Below are 22606 nucleotides of genomic sequence, written 5' to 3'. Positions count from 1 at the left end.
GACAGGGTTTCTCTGTGGTTTTGGAGCCTGTCCTGGAACTAGCTCTTGTAGAGCAGGCTGGCCTTGAACTCACAGAGATCCACCCGCCTCTGCCTCCTGAGTGCTGGGATTGAAGGTGTGCACCACCACACAGTTTTTGATAAGAATGTTTGGTCTCTAAAATCACAACTTCAATTTTAATCAGCACCTGGATAAAACTTAACAGTATTGTTTTGACTGACTAAAGGCACCATAAAAAGCCAGAATGATTAGTATCCATATGTTTCTCACAGATTAATGATGTGATAAAAATGAAATCTATTTAAATGTTTCAGTATGGTCACTTGTGTAACTGGAATTATTCTCCTTCCCCATGGTCCCCTGGACTGGTTTCTTTTAACTCATGGGGTCCTCCTCACTAGTTCCCGCAACTGCTTATGAAATAATCAGTCTAAAGGTTATTATCAGTTACAACTGTCTGGCCAATGTCTTAGGCTTCTTATTGGCTAGTTCTTACTATTAAACTAGCCAATATTTATTAATCTATGTATTGCCATGAAGTCATGGATTACTGGTATGGCATGCTAGTCCTGTGGAGGCTACATGTTGTCTCCTCATTTTTTTTCTTTCTTCTCTGTCTGTTTGTTCAGATTTCTTGCTTAGATATATACTGCCTGTCCATTTGCCAAAACAACTTTGTTCATCAACTAATAAAAGTGACACATATACAGAAGACATACCACATCCCACATGAGTCTTCTGTAGTTATTAAAATATTCTTTATTATTTTGAAATAGGGTCTCATTGTGTATCCATGCATGGACTGAAATCCCTTGTAGATCACTTTGCTCTAAAAGTCACAGAGATTACTTGCCTATTCCATCATAGTGCTAGAATTCAAGAAATGCACCATTATGCCACTCCTGGAATCTTTATCTACTTTCAAGAAATACTAACATAAAACTGTATTTTCAAAGTTCATGAAATTACATAACGAATTTCTCTTTTACAATATTTTATTATATAAGCATGTAAATCCCCTTATTATGCAACCTAAGTATGTTTTTCTTATTATTTTGACTCATTTCTAATGTGACTGAGTTTCTATTATAACTATATATTTGTCATATTCCACCTCTTATTCCTTGAGATATTTAACAAGCTTTTTAGTATGTTTGTTTAATTTTTGTCCTAAAGGGTCTTTCAGTTTTGTTTTTCCTCTCATTTGTGGATTGTTCAATTTTTCATCTTTGTTTCATAGTGATTTTGCTTTTCAAATGACTCATTTGATTTCTGAATAAGCCTACCTTTTAATCTCTAATGAAAGGCAGCTCTTTTCATTGTTAATGACAAGCTGGAGTTTGGCCAACAGACTGGGCGTCCGTTTATGCTTTTATAGATGAATCAATGAGCTGATGGGCAGAGAGTCCCCGATGTTGCAATTTGGGCTTTCTCCTTTTCATTTTCCACTCTTTCTGTTCCTTGATTAAAAAGCCCATTTTGTTGTCTTGTGCACATTTGTCCTGTACTGAATGTGCACAGCCTCCAGCAGGGTTTAGTCAGATGTTCTGGGTTTTCCTGTCCGCTTGCATCTTGCCACACTGTCCCTAACAGTCAGCCTTCAAACTCATTCTGTAACTGCCCAAAGAACGGTGAAATACTTATTTAAGATGGGCTCTGGATCTTGTGAATAAATGCCTGCCCAAGCTTTACATTTCTTTTACTCAGTTCATTTCAATATTATTTTCTATGTTATGTTAACAAAGAAAATTATCTTGAAAACAACTTTCCCTAAGATAATTTTTAAAGGAACTGCCATTATTTAAAGACTTACCATTAGATTGAACTCACTGGGTTTCACTGTGAAGTTCGTACTGTCTTCATAAGGAAGTATTCCTAGTAAAATCTTTTCCACACTGGTTATTCCATAGTACTTTTCACCATTGCAAATTCTTTCATTGTTTCACAAGAAATCATAATTGTGAATTTTTGCATGCTGTTTGAACACATGCTGTATCTGTCATCTCTGATACTTTGATAGTGTCTATGGCAAGCATGAACCCACAATGCTTATATACATAGGTTTTCTCTCCAAAGTGAATCTGTTCATAGCATTGAAGGCAAGTCATTGAAGTAAAGTTTATACCACATGTTTACATGGAGGAAGCTTCTCTCCAATGTGAAAAATATGCTAGAACAAATAAATTCCTTACTGAGTTCTGCACATCTAATTGAAAACCAAATCAATCCATTGTAAAGGAGAAAATAATGATAATTTTAAGTTGTATGAAATAATTCAAAGTCCTCTGCAAATGCTCCACAAAACAAAGTTCGATAAGAGTAATTAATATAAAGTATTTGATTGACAGTCATTTACGTTGAACTCTTCAGTAGTGAAGCCACCAGAATAAATTTTTTAGTACGGAAATGAAAGAGAGAAAGAGCGAGAGCGAGAGCGAGAGCGAGAGAGAGAGAGAGAGAGAGAGAGAGATTCTTTTTTGAAGCCATTGCATTTTTTAAGGTTTAGTTGTTCCAAACAAGTCCAGTATTTCCAACACCAAAGAAATGAACCAATTCCCAATTACTAACTACTCTCTGCTTACTTTCTCTTCAGATCCCTAGTCATATAGGATCATTTTAACCCTGCTGTTTGTTTCTTCTCCAAAATCATCTAGTCTGAGGTCTGGAGAGATGGCTCACTTTTAAAACACTTGTCATGCAGGCAGGAGCACTGGAATTTGGATCCCTGGGAGCCACAAAAAGTCAAGTGTGGATGTATGTATCCACAATAAAAGTCAGTAGTTCAGTGATATGATAAACAAAGACAGAAGACTCAACTGAAGCTCGCAAGCTTGGTAGACTTCCAGTTATAAGAAAGAGACCCTGTCTCAAAGAGGCTGAGGATCAGGACCAATGCCAGATGTTGTCCTCAGATACCCAAAGATACATTTACCCACACACAGGATCAAACAGAAGTCCACCCACAGGGGCACACACAAACAAAGCACACTACTGAGTCTGGATTGTATGTGAATAAAGATTAATAAAACAAAACTACAGAATCTTTCCATAGTGTAAAGGAGATGCAAATCTCAGTATGTCTTGGAGTCATGGTCAATTCAGAAGACATACCTGTCTACACCTTCCAAATGTTCCTTTTGTGCAAAACAGGGATCCATTATATTTAAATGCCTTAAATCATCGTGTTTTATGAAATTTTTTAATCTTTTCTACTCTATCAATGACGTTGAACTCTGTCATCATGATTGCAAGTGAGAATTCACCATTAGATTTGATCAGAGAAAGTCACCCTGTGTGCTTCTTTGTGGAGAGAATAGTAAAGAAAGATTTTTTTTTATGTTCAATATGACCTTTGAATATGGACAACTATTTTCTAGCAGAAGGAAATCCAGTAAACTGCAAAAAATATTTTCAATAAAATATTTATTATTAGCAAAATTCAAACACCACAAAAGTTATGAGTCAAAAAAATCAAAAATATTAAAGACAATCAATAAAAATCTCTACCAAGGCAATTGCACAAGACTTACAGAAAAATTATAAATGTTCAGGAGAGAGAAAAATCATTAATAGTACATGTTTTCATAACTTGTTTAAAAATATTCAAATATTCACAATCCTGGAATAAATACAAAGAATGAGTATTGAGTCAAAAGAGAAGTTTGTGCCAAAGATTACTGTAGGAATATTCTAAACAACTTTGCATTAACTAATGGAGGACAAAAAATTAATAAATATTACTGGCAGTGAGGAAGCTTACAGATAATGTGAGGTGATGTGGTGTTGGTCTAGCCATTTGCTTTCTTTTACTTCATTCAGCAGGATGATGAGACAAAATGTAGAAGGTAATGATCAGGTAACTTAAGTAAAATAAAAAAAACACAGCTTGAAAATAAATGTGTGAATATGAAAACATTTCATAGAACATTTGTAAATTATATATCCATTGTTATTAGAATAATTCTTCACATATAAACATTATTTTCTGTGTTGTGCTCTTAGTGCCATGAAATCTACCTATGTTAAATAAAGCTACCATTTTTATTCACTATTCTAATTGGTTGATTTTTTTTGTGGTGACTGTCATATCACATATCACTTGGCTTTTTGTCTTGTGGGACTGCAAAATCAAAATCCAGGCTATTTCTTTTTTAGGATTTATATTTAAAGGTAAATTTTGCTGAAATTGTAGTTAAGGAGATGGAGTTTAAGAATGTGTGAGAATCCAAACATAATTTGAAATAGATAGGATGAACAGCACATTATATTAAGTAAGCAGTTTCAGTGAAGTTGCCACATAAATAGTCTGCTAAACTTATAGTTGTGAGTCTGGTTAAGGTTGGGAAAAGATCTATATCAACTTAATGAACTCCACTTCTGCTGACACACTCAGAAAAAATAGTTGAAATTACAAGATCCTTTTTATATACTATGGGAAATTTTAACAGAAGCTAAAATTATGAGTGTCACTTACAAAACCCACTTCATGATATTCTCCTTAATACATTAATTTTCAGAGTTTATTTGCATAGCATTTATGCTGACAGTAGGTATTATAAAGGAGCAAGTTAAATATACAGATAAATGAAATATGCTTATTATTTTTCCATGGTCAATAAGTTCTCAGCATATAGTTTGTAAAATTTTAATGAATATTTTAAAATGTATAGAATGAATATTTAAAGCCATCAAAACATAACATGGAAAATATAGCATAGCTAGATAATTTAATTTCATTGAGTTTATATAAGATCTTAATTGAGAAATTTTACATGAATTTACTGCTTTTTAATCTGTGAAAATTAGGTTTTCTAATCAACACAGTAAAAATGTAGTTAGTTTAAATAGTAACAGCGTTGCTGATTTGATGGAATTTGTATATTAAAGGACAATTTAAGATGTTTTATGGTCATCAACTATATACTGGAATCGCATAGGGATGTTTTTAGTAAATTCATCACAAGCAGGGTATTTCGAAAGGATTGTCTTGAAAGAAGTAAACTTGTTTAACTTTAAAATTATATATTCTGTGATATAAACATATGTAACATATATTTGATTAGTTAAAATAGTATTCTACCACAAAGAAATATTTCGATTCCTGATGTGCAATGTCATTCCAAAAACATTGACTTGCTTATTATCTCTAGACCCTTCATTAGTTATGATTACACATACAAGACTCATATAGATTAAGCCTAATAAACATGTTCATGAACGTTGATGGATCTTGAGGCTCCACCTCGCTGTGGAAATATCTGAATGGTTAAAGTTGGTGAGGGGAGAGACTTTTTAGTGGTTTTCTGACCTATAAGTTTCCCATGTTACTGTATGTAATCCATGAATCATATTCCTATAACTTCGCCTGGTCAAAGTCCTTGCCCTATCAATAATGAATAGATGATTGTTGAACTTCCTATGGAAAGTCTATACAACTTCTAATCGCCAGAATGAATAATGTACTATTTTATGATCTCGTGTGTACATTAATTTGATATCCCAGTCACATGATAACTATAAATCATTATCATATGACTCAATTCTCGTTATCCTAGGTATTTATCCAAGATGAATAATATGCTCTCAGAGGCACTTGGATATATTCTTATGTTCTTATGAAAATGGAGTAAGTGATAATTAGACTTGGGAATTAATGGATTAAAAACAAGTGTGATATACACTATAATGTTCAATTACTTAGAGAACAAAAAGAATTACCCTCAAAAACACAGAAAATCAACTTCTGATAAAATGCACTTTCATCGGTAAGATCTATAAAAAGTTGTATAGAATTCCACATATTCTGTACTAAAAAGCCTAATTGTGGAGAATAGGAAAGATCAGTAGTTTTAATTTGATTAAAATAACACTTTAAGAAACTCCTAGCATGAAAAAATATTTATTAATAATTATACATAAGCTTTTAAAATTAATACCATAGTAAGATATTAAAAATAATATGAATCATATTATGGTTCCTGCTTATAATTCTGTTACTCAGAATCTGAGGCAAAATAATCACTGTATGCTCATAACTGAATTGAGCTACATATTGAGTTGCAAACCAGTCTAGGGAACAGAATTATAAATTTCTCAAAAAAATTATGTGAGTAGACACAAAGATATTCACCCAAGAATGCATATGTAAATCATAAGAAACTTGTGGCACTCAAATAATTATTTTTTGAGTATTGAAATATTCTAATTACTTCCTTTTAGCATTATATATTTATGTGTGAATAGATTCTATAGATATCACAAGTAAACATGTTTCATATTTTTATTGTAATATTTCTTATTTTTATGATTTTTATATGTTGTATAAGTTTACTTCTTTAAATACATAAGTTTTAATGAGAAAATAAAGTTTTGTTTTTGAACAGAAAACACAGTAGCACAAAAATGATGGATACTATTCATTGTCAAATTAATACTAAATATTAGCATGATTAAACATATTATAGCAAAATATGTGCTTGGGCTTTGTTCATTGTTCAACCACAGAGCTTCAAAATCACTGTTTTTATGGAGAGGGCTCATAATATTCCATACACAGTTAAAATTTCAAAATAAATATAAAGCTACACAATCAATTAAAAATCTAAGCACCTATAATTTCAGTGAGAAATTATTTGTTTTCATAAGTACATTCATAATCCTCTTTTTGGGAATGTGAGTGTAGCTTTCTAGGATACTTCCTGATAACTAGGGGTACTGGTAATTTTATGGGGACCCAAAGATAATTTAGAATTACGGTCAAGTCAGAACTGGAGTATTCTATGAGACTTGATTATCTCAGCCAGCAGTCTGGAAGCTGTTCTGGATGCAGAACTCAGAAGAATCTGCAACAGAGGTACTCTAAAATGTTTGTTAGTCTGGACCATCTATTCCCTTTGAAGATTTTTCAGTGGGTCTTCCTCCATCAAACCTTCTTTTCTTAAACAAGAATAAATCCATAGCCTCTCATTTCCTATGGAAACAAAGGCAAGACCTCTTCTCAAAAGTAACATATCTTTTGACTTAAATTTTGAAGTCAAGGCATATTCAAAATATATATGCTGGATTTATCTAGCAGCATTTGTAATCAAATGTTTTTTGGGCAGCTGTTGCTCTTTCTTCAGCAGTCAAACAATTCAAAGACCATACAGTAACAAATAGAGGTTTTCTGTATTTTCTATTTTAAACACACTAAATCATTTAGAGGGTTTTTTGTTGTTTGGTTGGTTGGTTTTGCCCGAATCTGTGTTTACTGTGGCTAGGATTGAGGCAGTGTGCTTGGTGGCTTACTCTACTCCATTTCTGAGAGTCTAGCTCCATAGCAGAAGTATTGGCAGGGACCACATTTATTGCCAAAATTCTGCAGTGTTAGTAGGTGAATGAAGCATGCTGCTCACTTTTCATAAATAGAATTTAAGTGTTTTTGGCAGAGCCTCTTAAAAGAGACATTATCCCTTTTTTTGCTGCTAAAGCTGAGTCAGGAAATCTCTCTTAAAGGAGTCATACTTCTGCTTGCCTCCAGCAAACAGAGCCTATAGGAATAAAGATGGTTACCAAAAAGCTATACTTGACTCTGTTCTTATCTATCTAGAATCCTTTTTTCTTTTTTCTTTTCTTCTAAAAGGTTTCTCAGGCTTTATGTGGAAATTCTTCCCAAACATTTGGGTGTCATTTGTTGAAGGAAGTTTCTGTCCCGCCCATTTCTGCAGCTGTTCAGTCCCAAAGAAACAGACAAAGGCTCATATTAATTACAAACAGTTTGACCTATTTGCTCAGGCTTATTATTAACTAGCTCTTACAACTTAAAATAACCAATAATTCTTGTCTATGTTTAGACACCTGGCTTGGTATCTTTTTTCAGTAAGGCATTATCATCTTGTTTCCTCTGCATCTGGCTGATGATTAACTATCTTTCCTCTTCCCAAAATTCTCCTAATCTGATTGCCCTGCTTATATTTCCTTCCTGAATTCTGGCCGAACAGCATTTTATTAAACCAATATGAGTGATAAATATTTATAATGTACAGGGTAGTATAACAAATTTCACTTGTTATAGTTGATAAAAACTAGAGGTCATTCATTAACTTATAAGGAAGGCAAAGAAAGAATTTTATGAATGTTCAACATAGAAAGAGAGCTTTGAATGATGTTTATGACAGACTGGAAGTATCAGGGTATTTTTAAAGGTAGTTATCAAAACAGATTGCAATTTAATGAGAGGAAGGAATTTAAAACTTTGCTGAACATTGTTAAAAACAACGTTTAAAAGCTATATGTTAAATACTAGAAAATTGCTAAATCTATTGTTTGCAATTGTCATCAAACAGAAAAAAATATGTGAAATAATGCATAAATAAAACAACTTGATATAATCATTCTTCCTTGTGTATATATATCAAAACACCATGCATACTGCATATATATACTCACATGTATATTTAATTTTGCATCATAACTAAAAGACTATATATGCGTAAGGTGACTAAAGTTAGTAATGTATTTGGAAAGAGGATTTCCAAGTTAATAAGAAAAATCCTAATTTATTTGTTTCTCTCTTCAGTTTAAAATTTATACTTCTTATTCATGTTACTTTTACAAAATAGACATATTAAAAATAAATTTAAACATCTGTAATACATCAACACTTACATCCTATTGATTTAGTCAGTAAAAATGTCAAAATGTACAAACTATACATTAATCCAAATAATGTAATTATGATACATCAGATTGAATTATTCAAATTATTAATCAGGATTAATCATTGTGTCTATTAGCAGTGTGTTATTATATACTCACTTTTATATTAAAACATAATGTAAATTGAGCTGTTTTACAAGAAACTCACTATTCTCTTCAAAACAATATTTTGAGAACCACAAAACTAACAGCTTGTGTAGAAAATCTTTGTCCTTGGAAGAAGGTTAAAGGAAAGGGGAGAGGTAGGAAGGGGAGCATAGAAAAATGTAGAGCTCAATAAAAATAATAAGAAAAAAATGAAAATCTTTGTCCAGTGTTTCAGAGGTGAAATTGTGGAAAACAAGACATAAACTGCAGATGGGGACAAACGAAGGGACAGACCAAATCAAAAACAGCAATAAGTGTTCCTCATTCTAGTAAGGGGTTTCCTTGTTTGATCAAAGGTTGCTGACAATGTATGTAAGTGTAAGCGTGCTCAGGGAATCTCTTCATATTTTTTTAAGACTGAGGACATGCAAAGGAGGCTGATACTTCATGGATACCAGTTCAATCCAGATCAATGTCTTCATTTTTTACTGTAAAAGACTGAAAATTGACAATTAGTTTTGATAGGAAACATATTTCAGCAATACAGTACTAAGAGTTCCCAGATAGATCTAAAGTTTTTCATTATCCTTCTGTGACCTCCCCAGATTTTAAACCCAGAAATAATTTCATGGTTCTAGATATATCATGAAATATGGGAGATAATATTGTGGGAAATATATTACTCAAGAGATCTGCATGCCTGGCAAAGGCGTTTTATTTCATTCCATTCTGCCTGTTCAAAAAAAAGAACATTTTTTTAACTGAACCTGACATTTAATGTTGTAATTTTATATCTGATCAATGAAGCTTTTATTTATATCAAGGGCTTTCATGATGAGAAAATAAAAGTTACAATTTACAACCCCGCCTGTCTGATCAGGGAGCATTTCCCAAGAATGACTTTCCATATGAATTCAATTTAACAGTTTACTGAATCAAATATAAATAAATAAATAAGCAAATGCCCCGGCACCTAAGCCTTCTTAAGCTGACTGTAAAAAAATTTTGTCACAGCTAACTGCCACCACTTCAATGAGACTGGTCTTTTCAAATTTCATTTCTTGTGGTTAATTCATGAAGGCAGATTTTGTCATTTCCTTACTGAATTACTTTAAGAGAAAATTTTAAAGATGACACTTTCACAATTCTAAATATTCATTGATTTCTGGCTTCAAATTGCACATTAATCTGTTCCTTTTCTGTCTCTTAAAAAAAGGATTTACTTTATTATTCATGTATGTATATGTTTTCGTGCCTTTGTCTGTGTGTTCCTAGGCATTTGGAATACCTTGAATCTCAGAGTGCTGGAAGCCATGTAGCTGGACTTATAAGTGGTTATGAGCCTCCTAAAGAACACTGTGAGCCCACCTCGGGCCCTCTGAAAGAGAAACAAGTGCTTGCAACTTCTGAGTCATCTCCCAGCTCCAACAGTACCTTTTTACATTAGTTGTGTAACCGCCAATACTGAAATACATGAGCATCAATGTCCAATTCAAATGTGGCTATACCTGCCCTCACTACTCTAACTTAAATATAGCAAACTTTCATAACTGTAACTTCAAACAATAAATATTCAGTTTGCTTCAGCATACACACACCCAAATTTCTTTACTGAAGTATTATAGAATAACTAATTAATGACGATAAGTGTACTTTTTCATTATATATAATATTTATTATATAGATATATGTATACATACATATACATATATATATATAAAATGAAAGCTTACACTACCCTCAAAATAATCTCACTTAAATTTATATACAGCTTTCTACACAACCATATTCTCAGGGATAGAATGATTTTTAGGAGTATGTTTCAATTCATAGACACTCAATTCCATTCATTCCACATTCCTAACATGACCAAGTTTAATAAGCTCCATTGGCATAATCATTCCCCATTCATTTTTATACAATCTTTAGAACTTACTTCCAATAATGGCTTTGGTGTATTCAAACTGTGTGACTTTCAAGAAAAGTAAAGACCAATTACCTTCTTACATTTGAAGATGAAGTGTCTTTTATAAAATTTAACAATAGATACTTGTTAACTATTTTGGATCAATGGAGGGGTTCACCTTACTAAAAAAGGTTATTAAAGTCCTTTTCTTGGAATTGTATTAATGACTAAAATATCAGTCATGCTATAACTTTGATTCAATTTATATACCTCCATTAATATTTTCTGCTAATATGTGGGTTTCATTTCTTAATAGTTGTTCAATTTGAAAGAATACACCTCCATGCTGTTAGGAAGAATTCTCTTAGAATATGAATATATGAATAATGGACTTGTATTTTTCTCCTCATGGCTGCCTTGGTTTAATTCATACTTTATCATCAAGAAGTGGTTTAGAGGAAGACAAATTAGAGAAGTGGAAGATGGAATTTTAAGAAAGGAAAATAAGAATCCACCCTTTGAGCAGGGCTTCTTTCCAGATGCTGCTGACACCCTATGGAAATTTTATTCTTGTGATAAGAACTTTCTGTTGCAGCTGTTAGCATTTACTTTTAGCATGGGTGATATAATATTGTGTTGACTTTATCACAGTCCCATAAATGTTCTTTAATACTCTCAGTATCACAATTATAAGTTGTAGGGATAGATTGCAGAAGAATACCAATCATTCTGTAATGATTATTTTCATAAACTATTCATCCTGCATGATGATTACCAATGTGTAGCTCTGTGTACACACTATACACACTAAAGTGAAATGAGTCACCAGTATATTCTGTTCTGGGAAAATATAGAATGTGTTTGTATGGTCAAGTCAGATTTCTTGCGTCTATGTCAGTGGGATGAGTCAATCATTTAGCCAAGATACTATCCAGAGGAAGGCAACTCACTTCAAGCAATGCTAAAAGGGCAGAATTATTACTCTTCCAATAAGGTATTGTATTTTTCCTTCCTAGAATCCCTACCTTTAATGTATTTTTTTCTTTTATCTCTTTTCTAAACATGCCTTATTTAAAACTTTGGGCTTGCACAGGCAAAATGAGTCTTGATAAAATCTAGTATTCTTTCTAATTCTTTATTAAGTTGTTTTCTGAATCTGAACACCAAATAGTTCATAGAAAAAAATAAAATTTCAGTATAAAGATCTTCTAAAAAAATAATTAAAGGCCTATTGTGGCCTAAAAGGAAAAATGTGAGGGGCATAGTAGATCTTCTCCCTAACTATACTTAAGATATTTGATGGAAAGAATTTTCAAGGATGCTCTTTGGGGGTAGTCATTAAATGAATGATAAATATTTTTTAAAGTGCAAAATACTGTATTATCTGATTTGTATCTCTTTGTTAAATATCTATAAACCATCAGTGATGATGAATACTTTATGATCAACACTCCTGAAACTTGTGTTATAACATGGAATATATTTTATACTATACATTCATCTATACTGTTAGAGATTCTGATTTTAATGGGCTTCTGATGAGACCATTAGTGAACATCATTGATAAGAAAAGGTTTTATTAGCCGGGCGGTGGTGGCGCACGCCTTTAATCCCAGCACTCGGGAGGCAGAGGCAGGTGGATCTCTGTGAGTTCGAGACCAGCCTGGTCTACAAGAGCTAGTTCCAGGACAGGCTCCAAAACCACAGAGAAACCCTGTCTCGAAAAACCAAAAAAAAAAAAAAAAAAAGAAAAGAAAAGAAAAGAAAAGGTTTTATTATGATTAGCCTGACAGATACAGTGTCATTTGTTAGTGACACTCGATGTCTGCCAAAAAAAATTTTGAAACTTATAGAAAGAGAATTAAGAAAATTGGTGATACAAAATTATATTATACTATATTATATGATAAAGAATCATGGATAGAACTAAAGAAACATAAACTGCATAAGAAATCATGCTTACAGATAGGTTTACTAAAAATCTGAATAAGTTTAACAGTTAATTTACAAATGAAATAAAATATTGATCTTATAAAATTTACTTAAAAGGGAATTTTATGGAGTACATTGGCACAGCAACTGTTTTATTGCTCCTTTTCTTCTTTTTCTGAGACAACATCTCACTGTGATCCTGACGAGACTGACCACTGATTTATAGCAATTCTCCTTCCTCAGTCTTCCATGGGTTAAAGTTCCAGGCATGTGCCACAGTACAAGGCTCAAAAATGCAATTGCTTCCTCCGGCTTCTTTTTTTACAACGAGAACAAACCCAGGTTGTGGATATGAACCTTTCGTGTGTGTGTTTTAATTTTGTAATATATTTTTTATTAAAATACAACACTTTCCCCTTCCTTTCCTTCTCCAAGAAAGACAAATATCATGTGTTCTTTCTTTGTTCTATCTTATTTGAGTTTCTTATCCCAAATCTTCCACTGAGAGTATAAAGCATAGAGTAACCAAAGGATCCAGGAAAATATAGTTATTTTTATATGCAATGTAGCTTAGGAGTAAAATAGTATTATACATGTGATATGTAGAAGAAATGGAAGAACAGGGAGAGGAAAGGGAGGTCATGTATGTCATATTTGATAAATACCTATATCTCATATATATATTCTTAACTGCATAAATATGATATATATGTATTCCTACCTATATAAAATAAATAGAATTTAGTAAGTCTGTATGATGTTACTTGTATGTGTATAGGATGGCCTAAATGCCTCCTCCCAGAGGACAAGTTTCTTTCTTTTTTTTTTTTTTTTTTTCTTTTGGATTTTCGAGACAGGGTTTTTCCTTAGCTTTTGGTTCCTTTCCTGGAACTAGCTCTTGTAGACCAGGCTGGCCTCGAACTCAGAGATCCGCCTGCCTCTGCCTCCCGAGTGCTGGGATTAAAGGCGTGTGCCACCACTGCCCGGCCCCCAGAGGACAAGTTTCTATGATACCAGAAGGCACCATCCAAGCTGATACAGGAGGGAAGCTAACATCAGTCTTACTAACTTTTGACTCTGATAAACTGCAACAATAAATAACACAAAATGATAACCAAAAAGTTGCAATAGCAGCATACATACTTTGAGGCATTTGACTTAAGACCTGTTCAACAAGAAGGAAGCCATACCTGATACTTGAAATCTAGAAACAATCCAGGTTTGATGAATTCATGAGTTTAGGGGAGAACCTAGAATTGCCAGTTTGTTAAAACAGCATAATTCCAAATTACATTCGAAATATTTGTCCTTATACCTAGCGATGAGTGTAGCACTCGCCCTTCATCAAGGAAACTTCTCTTTGTAACTGACAACGACCACTATAGAAAACTACGATTAAATTAAATTGCAGAATTGAGGAGCTGAGTCTCAACTAATGTATCTACAATGTGACTCCTGTATCTAAGACTAAGGAATCATTACAGAAGATGGGAGAAAAGACTGTAAGAGTCAGAGAATCATGTACTTCTTGCTTAAATTTAAAATGCAAATTTTTAGGTAATGTTATGAACTGAATTGTGACCCTGATCAAACTGCATAAGTTGAAATCAGGGCCCACGTTTCCACATGTGATGCTGGAAAACAATCCCACACCAGTTCAGAATCAGGATAATAAAAGGGTTATTTATTTAAGGGGGAAAACTTACAGATCACAGTTCTAAACAATAGTCCTCTGAGCGCAAACAAGAACAGAGTCTAGCAGCCAAAACGGGAGCTGGAAGCAAGAGAGCAGGCACGCGTTCCTGCTGCTTTTTAAACTATAAGAGACCATGTCCCAAGTTGCCTGGGACCTTAAAGGCTATTGGCTGAAGGATCAGAATGTGCTCTCACAGCACGCATTATTACTCTGCTGATCAGACAGTAAAAGACTCAGTTAAAGTTAGATTATGGGGTTGGGTCATACATAATCCAATGTGACTTCATCTTCATAAGGGAAGAGGAGGCAGAGAAGCCTCTGGCAGAAACTCAGAGTAGTGCATGTGAGGACACAGTGAGAGGTGGCCATCTGCATGTGAAGGAGAGACTCCTCTGAAGGGCCACACCCTCTCACGCTCTGATCTCAGACATCAGCCTTCCAAACTCCTGGAAAACCTACTTCTGCTATGTAAGCTTCCCAGTCTGTATTTTGTTAGGGCAGCCAGAGCATACCAATACAAGTGCTCCTGAGTGTAGAAAATTCCAGAACTGAATATTGAACTTCACTTTCCCTTTAACATCCTAATTACTCATTTTTGAATATGCCAAAATGGGGACTCATTGCAAAATTTTGATTTATATTTTATTTAGAAGAAAAATAAGAATATAAATTTTTGCCTTAGAATGAACAGATGAGGCAGACGAACCAAGAAAGTATTTGCCATTAGAATAAATTAACTTATTCAAGTAGGCTGTTAAATTTAATAGGATGATTATTCAGAAAGCTCATTAAACTCCCCCTACATAAATTTAAACTATCCTTTTGTTCCCAGTCATATTTACCGTCTGTTTGTTATTACTCCAGACATTATGCAACATGATGGAAAAGTTAGCATGTCACAGATGAAATTAGCTGACATGCTGCTAAACTAATCATTTCAGTGTTTCCTCTGTAATATTTACTAGCATCTTCTTTGATCCTAGAATTAATTCATGCAGTTCTTATTTTTAAAGAATGAGTTTTAATTATGTGTATCTATGTGGGTGTATATGCATATGAGTTCAAGTGCTGATGGAGGCCAGAACAGGATATAGATCCCCTGGAGTGACAATTACAGGCAAGGGCAGCCTGATATGGGTACTGAGGACAGAACTTAGGGCACTAAAAGAGCCAGACTCTATCCTAATTTAGGCAATGCTCCAGTACTATGTTCATTACATATGTAGCATTCTCACATACAACAAAATCATCACTGAATATTATCACTAACCAAGGAAGATTTCTTATATCGAAGCATGCCTCAATAATTTCAGTTATGAAAGATGAGTGAGTTAGCAACAGGAAACAATCCTTTGAAACAATATGTAGGCACATTATAGAGGTTACAACCTAGTGGTCAATTCTGATAGGATGGGGCAGTGGGTTATTATAAATGTGACTTGAAAATTAGCTAGGACATCTAAAAATTCGCTTCTGTGTTTGGAACAAGACAACTTGAATCAAGAATGAATACTTAAATATAGTCCCAGAAATGGAACTAGCTATTAGTCAAATACTGGCAATGGCTTGAACAGTGCAATTCGGATCTGGAAGCCCTCTCTGCAGACAAATCTGCCTCAGCAGATGTTGTTTTAAAGAGAATGAGATTTGTTTCTTGATCAATGGCAAAAAAAAAAAAAATGCACAGTTACTATTAGGTTTCATGGGAAAGTTAACAGAAGATGAAAAGCAATGATTGATATAAAATTCATTCAGCTTGTTTACAAACTCACAACAATGCTGACTTAATATATATAGAAATAGTAAATAGGCTAAGTTTGGTGTCACATTGGAAAGTATGTATAGCTTTTCTGGTGGTGGTATTTATATACATTTTTTCTTAAATAATCAGATTTAAAATCTCAGTGAGATAAGCAGCTATGTGATGAGTAAATGTTACAGTTCAGGAGTAGAGAAATGGATCTATGGTTAAGAGCACTTGTTGTTCTTGTAGAGTACTACAGTTGTTTCCCAGCACTAAATGGTGACTCACAAATGCTGTCAGACTTCCAGACCTGAGAACCCAGTGTCCTCTTTGGCCTCTGAAAGCTCTCCATACACATAGTGCACACACATACTGTCTTAGTTAGGGTTTCCAATGCTGTGAAGAGACAGCATGACCAAGACAGGCTTGTAAAGGAAAATGCTTAATCTTGGCTTACAGTTCAAAGGGTTAGTTCATTATTGTTATGACAGGAAGCACGGTGGTATACAGGCAGACATAGTCCTGAAGGAGTAACTGAGAGTTCAACTTACAGCTTGCCAATAGCACGAAGAGAATGTGAGGCACTGGACTGACTTGAACATCCAAAACCGCAAAGCCCACCCTCACTTTCTGCAACAAGATCACCCCTATCCCAGCAAAGCCATGCCCCATAATAGTGTCATTCTCTATGGGCCTATGTGGACCATTCTATTAAAACTACCACACATGCATATATATATATATATATATATATATATATATATATATATATATAGTCAAAATACACAAAAAGTAATAAAAGTAAAAAGTCTAAAGATATTAAATATGTCTAGGTGTGAATCATTTCATTATTAACTATTATTTCCCTTAGTGTCATATTTTTTTCTAATTAAAAATTCCATTTGATACTTTATATTAACTTTTTTTAGACTAGTGAAATTTTCATAGAGTTTCCTAGTTTCCAAGTCAGTAAACAAAATAAAATTAATTTTATTATTTTCCTTATACTTAGAGAATCTTAAGTGCATAGCCTTAAATTTTGTTTATATTATGTCCTTTAGAGGATTTACATATGTGCAACCCCAAGACTACTATGATTATTGACATAAAGCACATGAATGAAACGAATGAATAGAAACAGTAACTCACACACACACTCACACACCTAGAGAAACTCTGATTAACTCTAATAAATCTCAATTTTGGGAACAAGAGCAAGTCATAAAATATCTGAAACAACCTCCTGAATAATACATTATCTAGAGTTTAATGTATTTGTAGCCAAACTCTTACAAATCACTCTACTCCCTGTTTGTATTTTCTTGGAAAATACACCTGAGTTTATAAACACAAATCCTCTTCTGGGAAATATGTCACATCAGACTATTATTTAATTGTATATCAGTCATTTCCCTATATACATACAAACATGACTATCCAGGCTGACCCCAAGTTTCAGATTCAAGTGATCCTGCTGTGTGAATGCCTGAGCCACCTGAGTACCTCCGATTTAAAGGCAAAAAACCTCCATTCCCAACTCCATCCATCTTTTGAATTATCTAACCATATTGCTATTTCTCATATTCTGGGGCATCACATTTACTCATTTTTAGACAAGTAATGTTTTCATGTTTTTTTTTGTTTTGTTTTAATTCTTCAATATTGAGTATGACCCCCTTCTCACGTGCAAAGATCATATTTCTCAAATGTAATGGAACATGTATTTATTAATGTCTCCCTATTCTACTTATGTTTCTTTGTACCCATCCTGTGTCAGTTTAAATGATTAATGCCAATTACAATACATTAAAGGATCTTTTTTATAGCAAATAATTGCTGAATTGCATCCAAACACACATCTGCATAATATGGTTTGTTAAATAAAACTATTGCTAAGTTGTTCTCTGCTGTACCATTTCTCTCTAGTCATGGTATAGAACCATCAAGACAGATGTCACTTTTTTACAATGCTAATACATATTAAACAGTGTATTTTTAAGTCTTGCTTCCAAAATTATAGGATTCACAGAATTTTTAATATAAATTTTTTTACTTCTGAGAATTTCATACATGTATACCATAAAACAAGTTAATATATTCTCCCCCATTTCCCCTTCAATTCCTTCTGTACCTCCTTCAAAGTGCCCCTTCCAAAAATCGACGTCTTTTTATTTTCTTTTTGTTACAATTCACTAAGTACAGCTGATGTTGCATGGATGTGCTTGGTTATGGAACCATCCACTGGAGCACAAGAAACCCTTCCAGGGGTAATTAAGGCCATTGACATGGATATTTATTAATGAACAATGACTTTTAAATTTGTTAGTTTGTTGTTTGTGTTGGTGGTAGATGTATTGAAAGTGTGTGTGTGTGTTTGTGTGTGTGTGTGTGTGTGTGTGATTCTTTTCCCTTATGCTTATGTGAGAATAAATCTTTCCTATAATTTCATGTGTATAGTTAATCTCCATGGTTTGGATGTGTTCTTATGGCACATTCTATAAGACTGACTTTGTAGATAGATGTTGTTTACATTGACTTTCTCATATAATAGCTTATTTTCTCCATTTATGATAATTTAAAATTTTTCATGGTTTGATAATCTGGGATAGCATCTAGGATCTCTTAGAGCTTGCAGCATAGCTATTTAAGCCATTCTGCTTTTATCATCTCCATTGACAAGTCAGGTTTAATTATAATACCCCTGTCTTTGTATGTTACCTGGTCCTTTTCCTTTGCAGCTTTTTAATATTCTTTCTTTATTTTGTGTGTTTAGTGTTTTGTTTATTATGTGTGATGGGGTATTTCTTTTCTGGTCTAATCTATTTTCTGTTTTGTAAGCTTTTTGTGCCTCTATACACATGCCCTTCTTTGGGTTAGGGAAATTTACTTCTATGATTTTGTTGAAAGTATTTTCTGGGTCTTTGAGTTGTTAGTGTAATAAAAAAAAATAGAGGCCCAAGCAGAAATAGATGAAGAAGAGTTATAAAGTGGGTACCTTTCCAGCCCTGCCAAGTTATGCCACTAAGCAAGCATGCCATGTACAACAGTTAGTGCAAGCAGTTTTGGGGAAGTTGGAAGAGAGAGAGCAAAAAGCAAAATGTGGTGCCAGAATGGGGACATTAGAGAGGCGTGCAGACAGACATACACAGAGAGAGCAGGGAAAGGCAAGAGACAAGAAAGGCAGCTAAGGAATCAAGAAAGTTAAGAAAAGAGCAAGAGGCAAAAGAGTTTAGCTGTGTCTGGAGGGCACATTTAAAGGATGCACATGTGGCGGAGCTGGCAGTGGAAAGACATCTGTGAGGACCTAATGATGTAAGTGCTCCACAGGCAGAGGCAGGCTGCTGAAGAGGCGGGAACTAACAGGCAGTCTTCTCTTTATTCTTACTATTCTTAGATTTAGTCTTTTCACAGTATTCCATATTTCGTCAATATTTTTCGTCAGGAATTTTTGAGAGTTAACATTTTCTTTGACCCATATATACATTTCTTTTTTTTTTAACTTTTTTTTTTATTGAGAAAAGAGAAAAAAAAAAAACAAATTTCCTCCTCCTCCCAGCCTCCCATTTCCCTCCCCCTCCTCCCACCCTTCTCCCCCTCCCCCCACTCCTCTCCCCCTCCCTCTCCAGCCCAAAGAGCAGTCAGATTTCCCTGCCCTGTGGTAAGTCCTAGGTCCTCCCCCCTCCCTGCATTTCTAGGAAGATGAACATCCAAACTGGCTAGGCTCCCACAAAGCCAGCACATTACGTAGGTTCAAAACCCCGTGCCATTGTCCTTGGGTTCTCATCAGCCCTCATTGTTCGCCATGCTCAGAGAGTCCAGTTTAATCCCATGCTTTTTCAGTCACAGTCCAGCTGGCCTTGGTGAGCTCCCAATAGATCAGCTCCACTGTCTCAGTGGGTGGGTGCTCCCCTCGTGGTCCCGACTTCTTTGCTCATGTTCTCCCTCCTTCTGGACCTTGGGAGCTCAGTCCAGTGCTCCAGTGTGGGTCTCTGTCTCTGTCTCCATCCATCACCAGATGAAGGTTCTATGATGATATGCAAGATATTCGTCAGTATTGCTCTAGGATAGGGTCATTTCAGGTTCCCCATCCTCAGCTGCCCAAGGAACTAACTGGGAACCTCGGCTTGGGTATCTGGGAGCCACTCTAGGTTCAAGTCTCTTGCCAACCCTAAGGTGGCTCCAAAATATATAGAGAACTCAGGAAACTAGACTTTAAAATGCTAATTAACCCAATTAAAAAATGGGGCACTGAACTGAACAGAGAATTCTCAGCAGAGGAAGTTCAAATGGCCAAAAGACACTTAAGGTCATGCTCAACCTCCTTAGCAATCAGGGAAATGCAAATCAAAACAACTTTGAGATATCATCTTACACCTGTCAGAATGGCTAAAATAAAAAACACCAATGATAGCCTTTGCTGGAGAGGCTGTGGAGGAAGGGGAACACTCATCCATTGCTGGTGGGAATGCAATCTTGTGCAACCACTTTGGAAATCGGTGTTTCGGTTTCTCAGGAAATTCGGGATCAACTTACCCCTGGACCCAGCAATACCACTCCTGGGAATATACCCAAGAGATGCCCTATCACATGACAAGAGCATTTGGTCAACTATGTTCATAGCAATATTATTTGTAATAGCCAGAACCTGGAAACAACCTAGATGCCCTTCAATGGAAGAATGGATGAAGAAAGTGTGGAATATCTACACATTAGAGTACTATGCTGCGTTAAAAAACAATGACTTCTCAAATTTTGCATGCAAATGGATGGAAATAGAAAACACTATCCTGAGTGAGGTATCCCAGACCCAAAAAGATGAACATGGGATGTACTCACTCATAATTGGTTTCTAGCCATAAACAAGGGTCACGGAGTCTACACTTGGTGATCCCAAAGAAGCTAAGTAAGAAGGTGAACCAAAGGAAAAGCATATAGTTGTCCTCTTGGCTATGGGAAGTAGACAAAATTGCCGGGGAGAAAATTGAGATCTTGGGGGTGGGGTGGGATGGGGGTAAGGGGAGATGGGGAGAGAGGGGGGAGAGGGGGAGAATGGGGGGAGCTTGGGAAAGGGAGAGGATTGGGATGAAGGAAGGTTGGATGGGGGAGCACGGAACAATATATACATTTCTTCATCTCGTCTTCAATGCCTGACATTCTGTCTTCCAATTCTTGTATTTTGCTGGTGATGCTTGACTCTATAGATCCTGTTTGCATCTTTAAATTTTTTTATCTCCAGGAGTCTCTCAGTGAGTGTTTTATTTATTGCTTCTATTTTCATTTTCAGATCTTGAGGAGTTTTATTTGTTTCTTTCAATTGTTTGTTTTTTCTTGACGTTGTTAAAGTGATTTATTCATTTCTCCAATTGTTTGTATTTATTTTGGTTTTTTTAAGAGTTGTATTTATTTTCTCTTTAAGGGTCTCTATGATCTTCATACAGTCGGTCTTATGATCTTCATCTTGTGCTTCAGCTATGTTCGAATATTCAGGACCTGCTGTGCTGTGACATGGGTGCTCTGTGTGTGCCCATATTTCATACAAAATTTTTACAGCCAGGCTCTCTGGCCATGCTTAATTTCCAAGGCAGCTGCAATCCTGCCAAACAAGCTAGGCACCTGACAAAGGCCAGGATGTATGGCTCCTTCTCCTTTAATAAAATGTAGATCGCCTGGGGAGAGCTATTGTTTCCAAAGCTGGTGACTTAAGTTGCAGGTGTTTCGGTAGCCCCTAGTCCTCCAGAAAGAGAATATTAATGAATATCCATGTTGGTTTACCTGGGGGATAAAAGGTGTTTTGTATAATAAATGCGAGTAGATCTTCAGGAATGGATGAAACTTGAGATGTCCTTCCTTTATGACTATGTGAACCGTGTCTCATTATTCTCATGCCTCCATACCGATTGAGTTAGGGAAAAATAGTTTTTATGTTGGGGCGCACGGGCCCTGACAGTTCTGCCCTCAGGATGATATTCTGTCCTGACCTTTGTTGTCTTCTTACACTGGCACCAGGGCATCTGATTTAGGGGTGGTTATAGGTCTAGGTGATGCTTTTCGGATTTGTCTTTGTCAGGTGGGAGTTTTGCTCTCTGATATCTGTTTCCTCTCTGGGTTTTCAGAGAGTTTTTGTCTTAGTATTGCCTGTTTTACTGGCCTGTTTTGCTGGTATGTTTACAGGGAATGCTTCCTGGTGGCTGTTGGAAGGGGCGGACAGGGGAAGATGGTCTGATGGATTCACCAGAAGCATGAACTAGGGAAGGTAAGCTACCCATGATGTCTTATTTTAGCACTAAGTGTAATTGTAGTGCTAGATAATTGGGTCTGGGATAATAGAATTGGCACTGTCACTGAGCAGCTTCCTTGGTCTTCTGGCAGGCATTGCCTATGGCTAACTAGGAACTGTCTTCACAATTTGAGACTGAATAATATTTAGATTATGATGTGGGATTCCCTTCTGTGTGCTGTGATTATCATTAATGAATAAAAAAACTGCTTTGGACCAATAGCAGGGCAGAACTTAGCTAGGCTGGGAAAACGAAACTGAATGCTG

This window comes from Microtus oregoni, unplaced genomic scaffold (assembly GCF_018167655.1).
Source record: "Microtus oregoni isolate MIOR12 unplaced genomic scaffold, Mior012 000010F_ref0000083, whole genome shotgun sequence".
In the NCBI taxonomy this organism is placed as follows: Eukaryota; Metazoa; Chordata; class Mammalia; order Rodentia; family Cricetidae; genus Microtus; species Microtus oregoni.
Note: the sequence above shows the minus strand (reverse complement) of the source record.